Raw genomic sequence first — 7,816 nt, forward strand, 5'->3', positions numbered from 1 at the left:
CATCTACCAATCCATCCATCTCTATCTCTTTCCATCATCTACCAATCTATCCATCTCTATCTCCATCATCTACCAATCTATCCATCTCTGTCTCTATAATCTATCAACCTATCCATCTTTATCTCTATCCCATGTATTTATCTCTCCATCTATCATCTACCCAGCTATACCTAACTTTTAATATACCAGAAGAGATTAATCATTGGAAAATTTTAAAACAATTATTTTCTACTACTCCAGCTTCGTGTAGTACCGGCATTCACTGTAATTTAAACTCAAATATCTCTTGTATCTGCCTTCTGCTTCATTGAGTATTCTTTGCTATCCTTTTTAATAAGAATAGCGAATATAGTCTATATAATTTCAAAAGCAAAGACATTTGGACTTTCCCCTCTTCCCTTCATCTTTTTCCCCTACCTCTAATCAGTTGCCAAGTCTAGGGCGTTCTTCTCCTGTAGTATCTCTTCCACTGGCACCTTTCTTTCCATTTACAAAGTTATCACCCTCATTCAGGCCCTCACTTTCTCTCAAAGTTGAAGCTAAAAAGTTTGTCTTTTAACTGATTTGCCTGGCTTTACTCTCTCCCCTCTCTAATCCATCCTTCACATCACTACCAGAATGAGTTTTCTGATGCACAGATTTGACCACGTTATATCTCTAGTGACCTCTAGCGGTTTCTTCATGAGGGCATGCCAGTCAAGTGCATGGAATCTCCGTACCCTTTTTTTAGAGCAGATGCAACTTTTCTTTTCCTGCTCTCAGGGTGCACAGTAGAAACTTTCCTGATCCTGGTTATTTATGACTCTGGTTATTCTGCTGGGTTGAATCCTCCTGGCTGGTTGCTGAGCTGGGAAAAAGCAGATGACACACAAGACAGAAGAAGAGGGAGCTCCTGGTTCCCCCACTGTAGGCTGTAAGATATGAATTCAGTCAGGGGTGAAGTCTATCCTGTCAAAATGGTATTGGGGGGGGGGCTGTTGGTCCCCACATAGAGTGTGGATTCAAACTTAGCCAGGTTTGTACCAGGACCCCTGGCTGCCTTTGCCTCCCTTTTGGGTTTCTTTCCTTTAAGATCAACCTTGTGAGCGTCAAAAAATCCTAGAAGTGCTTTGGAAAAGCGACAGTGGTTACAGGGAACTCTTAAGGTACGTACAGTAGCAGCAGAAGCAGACTGGTGGTAAGGAAGGTCAATGAAGAGAAACATAAGTCAATGGAAAAGTCTTGCTTAGTATGTGATCAGTCTTTGTGTTCAGTGGAGGTGAAATGGCTAATTAGCAGCCTTGAATATTTGCCTACTACCAGATGGCTGGAGTAGGGATAACTGATTGGATTCTGTTCTAAAATCACTCCATGATTCTTTACCCTTTGCTGGAACACCCTTTTCCATACCTGATTCATGCTTGTACATTGGGTCTCTCTCTTATTTGACCTCTCCCACTGGGTCTCTTTTATTTGACTGCTCCCAGCCTTTATGGAGAAACCCTAAACGCTTGATCCATTTCTATTTCTGTTATTAGCAATTCCATAGTCATAGCTTCCATAGGAAATCTTGGGTGGGGCAATGGTGAAAAGAAGCATTGTGATGAATAAAAAAGCCTGAGTTTCTGGGTAATTAAAATCTAATTATTAATTAGGCTAGAAAACAATCAATACATTGGTGATCAGTGGTCTTGGTAACCAAAGACAAAAAGCATGGAGATTGCTGAATGCTGCCCCACAAGTGAAAATCAACTCTGATTGGTGAACACTTAATGAAGGTGGAGGTTTATTAATGAGGTGGGCTAAAAGTCTTCTGCTCTTTCTGTTGAGAACTGGCTTGATCATAAGATTCACCTCCCTCCGGCAATCTGGACAAATGGATCCTTCTCTACCCAGAACACTCTGGTTGATTTTCTCCTTCCTGAGCTGGGTCACCCTAAGTTCTAATGGAAGGTTCCAAGAACAGGGGCTTATTTCCTGAAGGCAAGAATTCACCTAATTAGATTCTGTTTGCTTGGTCTTCTAGTTGGGTAGGATCCTGACCAAGATCAAAGAGCAGGTATCTGAAACGTATATCAGAGACTGAATGACTTAAGAGTCCTTGAATGAAGAAATAGAAAGGAAAAATCTCAATCCCAATTTAATAACTGGTTAGTAATATAATAGAAAAATAATTTTTTTCAGCACTGAGCCTACTTTCTTTATTGGGAAGACAGGAAAACCCAGAGCAATGAATGCAGGACGAACTTTGAAGATGAGGACAGAGATTAGCACAAATTATCAGCCCCTGTGGTCTTGGTCAAATGTATGCTAGATGGCCTTTCTGAAGAATCTTTATTGGCTTCCCACTCCTTTTTTTTTTTTTTTTAAGCAATTGGGGTTAAGTAACTTGCTCAAGGTTACAGGGCCAGTTATTTTGTGTGGGTGTTAAGTATCTGAGCCGGAACGGATCCCAGGTCTCCCAACTCTGGGGCCGGCGCTCTTAGGCTTCCCACTCTTTACCAAATATAGTGCCTGGAATTTGTGGTCTTTCACAATTTGGTATTAACCTATTTTTTTCCAAATGTATTTTACTTTTATTTTTAAGAGTGTGATTCTTGAAGTCATAAGGAGATCTTCACTCAAGTCCTACCACAGACACTTATCAAGTCATTTAACCTGCTTGAATTTCCTCATCTGTAAAATGCTTATCTTAACACAGGTGCTCCTGCAAAGTTCTTGTGGGGAAAACACTTGCAAATCTCAAAGTGCTATGTCAATGAGAAGATTAGCATTGACTTACCTTTATGTAGTCTATGGTCTAGCTACTCTAGTCAAGTGAAATTACTCAACGTAATCTAGCCTTGTCTTACCATTTCTCACCTCCATTCCTTTGTGTGTGCTGTTTCATGACGGCATTGGTCTTCCCCCAACATCTCTGCCTGTTAGAATCCTTATTTTCCATCCAGGCCCAATTTAGGTGATAGGTCTCTGAAACATTCTCTGATACCTTTCAGTTATAAGTGTAGGAAAGGATTAATTTAAATCCCTGGTTAGTATTATTCAGTTAAGTCTGATGCCATAGGGTTTATTACTGTTGTACTTGTCTATTGATATGTAATTAGTAAATCTAGTGAATCCACTTGCTTAGCTGCTGCCTGATAAATAAATGACCAAGCCCAATATGGTGGAAGGTGACTCAATGGCATGCAAAGCACCCCAGCTATAATTTTTTTTGCTTTTTGGAGGGCAATTGGGGTTAAGTGACTTGCCCAAGGTCACACAGCTAGTTTTTGGTGTTAAGTGTCTGAAGTTGAATTTGAACTCAGGTCCTCTTGACTCCAGGGCTGGCGCTCTATTCACTTCATGTCCTAGCCACCCCACCCCAGCTGTTTTTGATTGTATCTCCACCCTTGTTAACCCTTTGCTAGGGAAATGGCTGTGGCACTGGGCCAACAGGTCTTATGAGTACATCACCAATCTTCATGTTGCAGGAGCTGCCTTCAAATCTCTTCTCTATTGCCTAACTCTGCCCATATCTGGATATCCTCTGTCAGCTAATCTATAGCAAGCATTAGCTGAAGGTCTTCCTGGAACGTCAAGATATAGGTTTATCAATCAAATCGTGTTTATGTGTTTACTTCACCTCTTATGTATCATCTGGAGAGTAAGCACTACAAAATTAAGAACTTAAGGAGGGGGGTATCTCAGATCATGAGGAAGATGTGAGGTCTACTTCATTAGAGGGGAACATGGACCCTTTAATAAAGTGTTATTGGCTCAGAGCTCTACCTCAGTCTTTTTTTTTTTTTTTTGCAGAGTGGACAAGATTGGACCCCACATAAACAGATCTCTCTTTTCTCAAGGTCTTGAAATTCTTCTAGCACTCTATTTTGACTTCTCATGTGCTTATAATTTACATTATAGTGGTTAGTGTGCTTTTTTATAATAGACTAGATTATAGATCCTTGAGGTCAGAGACTGTCTTTCATTTTTGTATGTCCCTAGGCCCAGTGTAGATGGTAAAGACAAATGGCACCTGGTGGCTGACAGTGCATCAATAATAGGAAAGTCACTGATAGGAGGGAGAAAAAGTGGGAAATCACTTCTAGGAACACATAGTTACTTTGCCAGAGGCTGAACACCTTCACTACTCCTCCTGTTAATTGGTGCAAGGCAGGTACAAGACCCAAGGCTGGTACCTCCTCTCACATATGTGCCCAAGTATGACACATGGCTGATGGGACAGTGCCTGAGGGAGTAGGTACTTAAGATTTTCATCTAGACACTGTTTCTAGGCAGTGGCCATGGGTTTAACCTGGAGGATCTGGAGCCCAGAAGGGCCAAGACTGGATAATCATATGCTCTCCCTTTCGTGGTGGTTACCAATGAAGGAATTTCACCACTACTTCTCTCTTCCCTCTCTCCAATCTGTTGCTCTTGGGGCATGCCAGCTCTCACCAAAGACAATGACCCTCTGCTGAACTGAACAACCAGTCTGACACCCTTAAGAGAATTGTAGAGGTTGGGAGGGGACAGGGAGGGAAGTTGTGAGGATTAGCTGCAAGGTGGCAGTAACAAGAGTCTCCAAATAGTACTCCAAACCCAAGACTGTTGAAGATACCTTGGCAGGTACAGGAGAATGGAGGGTGGGGGACTGCCAACTTGTAGGAAGGTTCCTGTAGGTCTTCTAATGGAAGCTAGATGACCACTTGTCAGAGACATTGTAAAAGCTTTTTCAAAGCTGAGATCCTTTGATTCCATAAATATTAAATTAGAGCTGGAAGTCCAGATTCCTAGCCCTTGCTATTAACCATGGACACGTCACTTAGCTTCCTGGTCCTCATTTTCTTCCTTGCAAAATGAGAAGCTGGACAATTGCAAGTACGAGGTTTTCTCTTCTCCTACACTATTTATAATAAATGGGGTCTCCTGAAATAACACATATTGGATGACTACCCCCATTAATTCCCTAAATCAAACAATCCTATAAAACATCAGGAGAGATTTTCTGGTCAGTCTATATCCACTTATTAAGCACTTTCCTTTTCTCCTTTAATAGTAACACCTTCCTTCTGAAAACCATCTGCAATTTATCCTGTGTATAAATTGTATACAGTAGTTTGGATATTGTCTCCCACATTATACCGTGAGTTCTATGAGAGCAGATTTTTTTTCCCTTTCTTTCTATCCCCAGAACTTAATGCAGTATCTGACACATATAGGTAGACTCAACAGAACTTGGCAATTGTTTGGATATAGGTGTGCGTGAGTGTAAGGAATCAAGGATGACAGACTGGAAGTTTGGGTGACTGGGAAGGTGCTGCCTACAGTAATAGGAAAGTAAAGAAGACATGAGGGTTTTGGAGAAAAAGAATTAGTTGTTTTGGACATTGTGAGTTTTAAGATGTCTATGGGATGGCCAGTTCAAGATGTTCAATAGCAGTTGGAGACTTGAGACTGGAGGTCAGGAGAGAGGTTAGTGCTGGATAAAGAGATCTAAAAATCATCAATTTAAATTAATCGAAATCTGTGAGAGCAGATGAGATCACCAACCAAAATAGTATGGAGTGAGAAGAGGACCTGCTCCTGGGAAACACCGAAGGTTAGGGAATGTGACTTCTAGAAAGATCCAGCAAGGAGATTGAGAATGGGTTAGATGGAGAGTCAGAGGCAGTCAGGAAAACCTAGAGAGGTGCCAACAAGGCAAGGCTGCAGAAAAGTCAAGAATGGATGAGGACTGAGAAAAGACCATTAGATTGGGTAATTGAAATTGGGTAAAGAGATTATTGATAAATTCAGGGAGAGCAGTTTCAGGTGATGAGGTCAGAAGCCAGACTCCAGTTAAGAGAAGCAATGAACTGCTGCTACTGATTGGGAGACTGTTTTCTAGTTGAGTCACAAAAAGGAGGAGAGATTACACAGGACCACCAGGAGGGGTTAGAAGGATCAAGTGTGGGGTTTCTGGGGATAAGGGAGAAATGGGTATTTGTAGGCAGAAGGGACAGAATAGAAAGTCCTCTGTTTGGCTTTTATATATGGACTCATTACACATTACTGCCCTTCTCATACTTCATGGTCCAGCCAAACTGGATGTTTTCTGTCTCTGCACTGGTCACTCACCATATCTAGAATATATTTCCTTCCTACTTTAGAATTCCTCACTTCCTTCAAGAGGTAGAGCCTGTACCACCTATAGGAAGTCTTTCCTGATGCCAACGGTACCATCTATAGGAAGTCTTTCTTGATGCCAATGGTGGCTTCCTTCATCCCTAGCTAACTTCTGTTAACTTTTTAAAAACTTACTCTGTATATTCTTCTATTTCTTTGTTACTTCCCCATTTAGAACGGAAGCTTCTTGAGAACAGGGACTGTTTCATTTTGTCTTTGTGTCTCTTTGTATCAAATAGGTATCAACTTAATAAATACTTTTTGGTTGAATAAAACTTTTTAAGAATTGTTTCCTAATGGAATTGAAAGAGTTTCCAAGAACATTTCAGTAATTTCCCCCAATTTTCTGAGAGTAATATGCCTTAAAAACCCCAAGTGAACCATAGCTCTTTTGGCTATGAGAACCCCAGAACAGAGTAAGATAAAATCTAAGAGACAAATGATGGAACCCTAATACAGCAGTCCCAACATTCTAACTTCCTTATGGGTCCCACTGAACAGAAGGGATGTCCTCATTTAACCCCACCACTACCCCCCAGATCCAATTCACAAATCTGAACAGGCGTGCCCTTGTACTCAGCCACAATCACATCACCCATTTAGCCCAAGCCGGGACCACAACAGCTCGCCAATCAGAAAGCAGCAGGACCAGGGTGGGTGACCACGGAACCAGAGCAGGGACCCCTCCCCATTACCTAATCCCTCAGCAAACCCCACCTGCCTTTTTAATATTCACAGTTTGTCACATAATCGCAGCTTTACCCGGCTTCCTTTCTCTGGTTCCTCTTAGAACTGAGGCGGTTCTAAGGGGCTTCCCTCCTCGATAAATGCCTGCCCTTGGATCAGGGCTGGTCTGGCTCTGAATTCTTTTCCAGGACACACCGGAAAGCCCACCTTTTGGGCGTCCCTGGGTGGGCAGAGTCCCAGCTCCCACCCCAGGGGGTTATAGCGCCACGCAAATCTGCAGTCTCGGGATTTTATTTAACCAACTGCACAGGCCTATAATTCACAGCTGGATATCTCTGTGACCAACATTGGGGCTAGGTGGCCAAAAGTAAGTGGCTTGCGCGGTCGGCCAGCCGGACACCCCGAAATCCACACTATATTTGTTTTTATTAAATTTTACTTTACTCGACTCCAAGGATCTTAGCAAGGGAAGGGCTCAGGGTCTCTGTGGGGGAGGTTAACAATAACTTTCTGTAGTCAGAAAACTGGGGAAAATCACTTCCTCGCCCTCTTCCCTATTTCCAGAAGAGCTAACCTTTACAAGCTAGTGGGTCTATTAAGGACATGGCAGCCCCTCAAACGGCTGCGGACGGGCCCTGGCCCGAGCTCCTCAGGCCCCGGCCCAGCACCACAGGGCGAGGGGCTGCACCGCAAAGGCGTGGCAGGAGGACGAAGCCAAAGGCAGGAAGTGCGGAAAAGCAGCGACGGCAGGGCTGGCTGACGAAGCACTCTCTAGCCCAACTCCGCCCCGTCTCATTTACGGCGCCTGCAGTTCATCATCCCCGACTTCCGCGTCGTAAAACAGTCGCGCTCGTCGGACGTCATCCGGGCTCCTTCTGATTACGTAGCCTGCGCCGAAAAGGTAAACATGGCTGCCTCCTGCTGGCGCCTTTCCCCTTTTCCGGGTCTCTTGGTTCTTTCTGAGTGACTCACTTGGTCAAACTCTGGTACTTTTTCCTTC

At 43.1% G+C, this 7,816-nt stretch overlaps 1 protein-coding gene across 1 annotated transcript in view; it reads right to left on the reverse strand.

Moving 5' to 3' along the window:
• Positions 1-7,814, reverse strand: part of CFI (complement factor I) — a 49,988-nt gene extending 42,174 nt beyond the window's left edge. Inside the window, exon 1 of the mRNA XM_069095108.1 lies at positions 6,892-7,814. The gene's annotated coding sequence lies outside the window, so the exon portion shown is untranslated. The remainder of the gene's footprint in view (positions 1-6,891) is intronic.
• Between the last annotated feature and the right edge of the window lie 2 nt (positions 7,815-7,816).

Source organism: Petaurus breviceps, unplaced genomic scaffold (assembly GCF_028583685.1).
Source record: "Petaurus breviceps papuanus isolate PSGF00001 unplaced genomic scaffold, PetGlider_PUasm1.0 126, whole genome shotgun sequence".
Taxonomy (NCBI): Eukaryota; Metazoa; Chordata; class Mammalia; order Diprotodontia; family Petauridae; genus Petaurus; species Petaurus breviceps.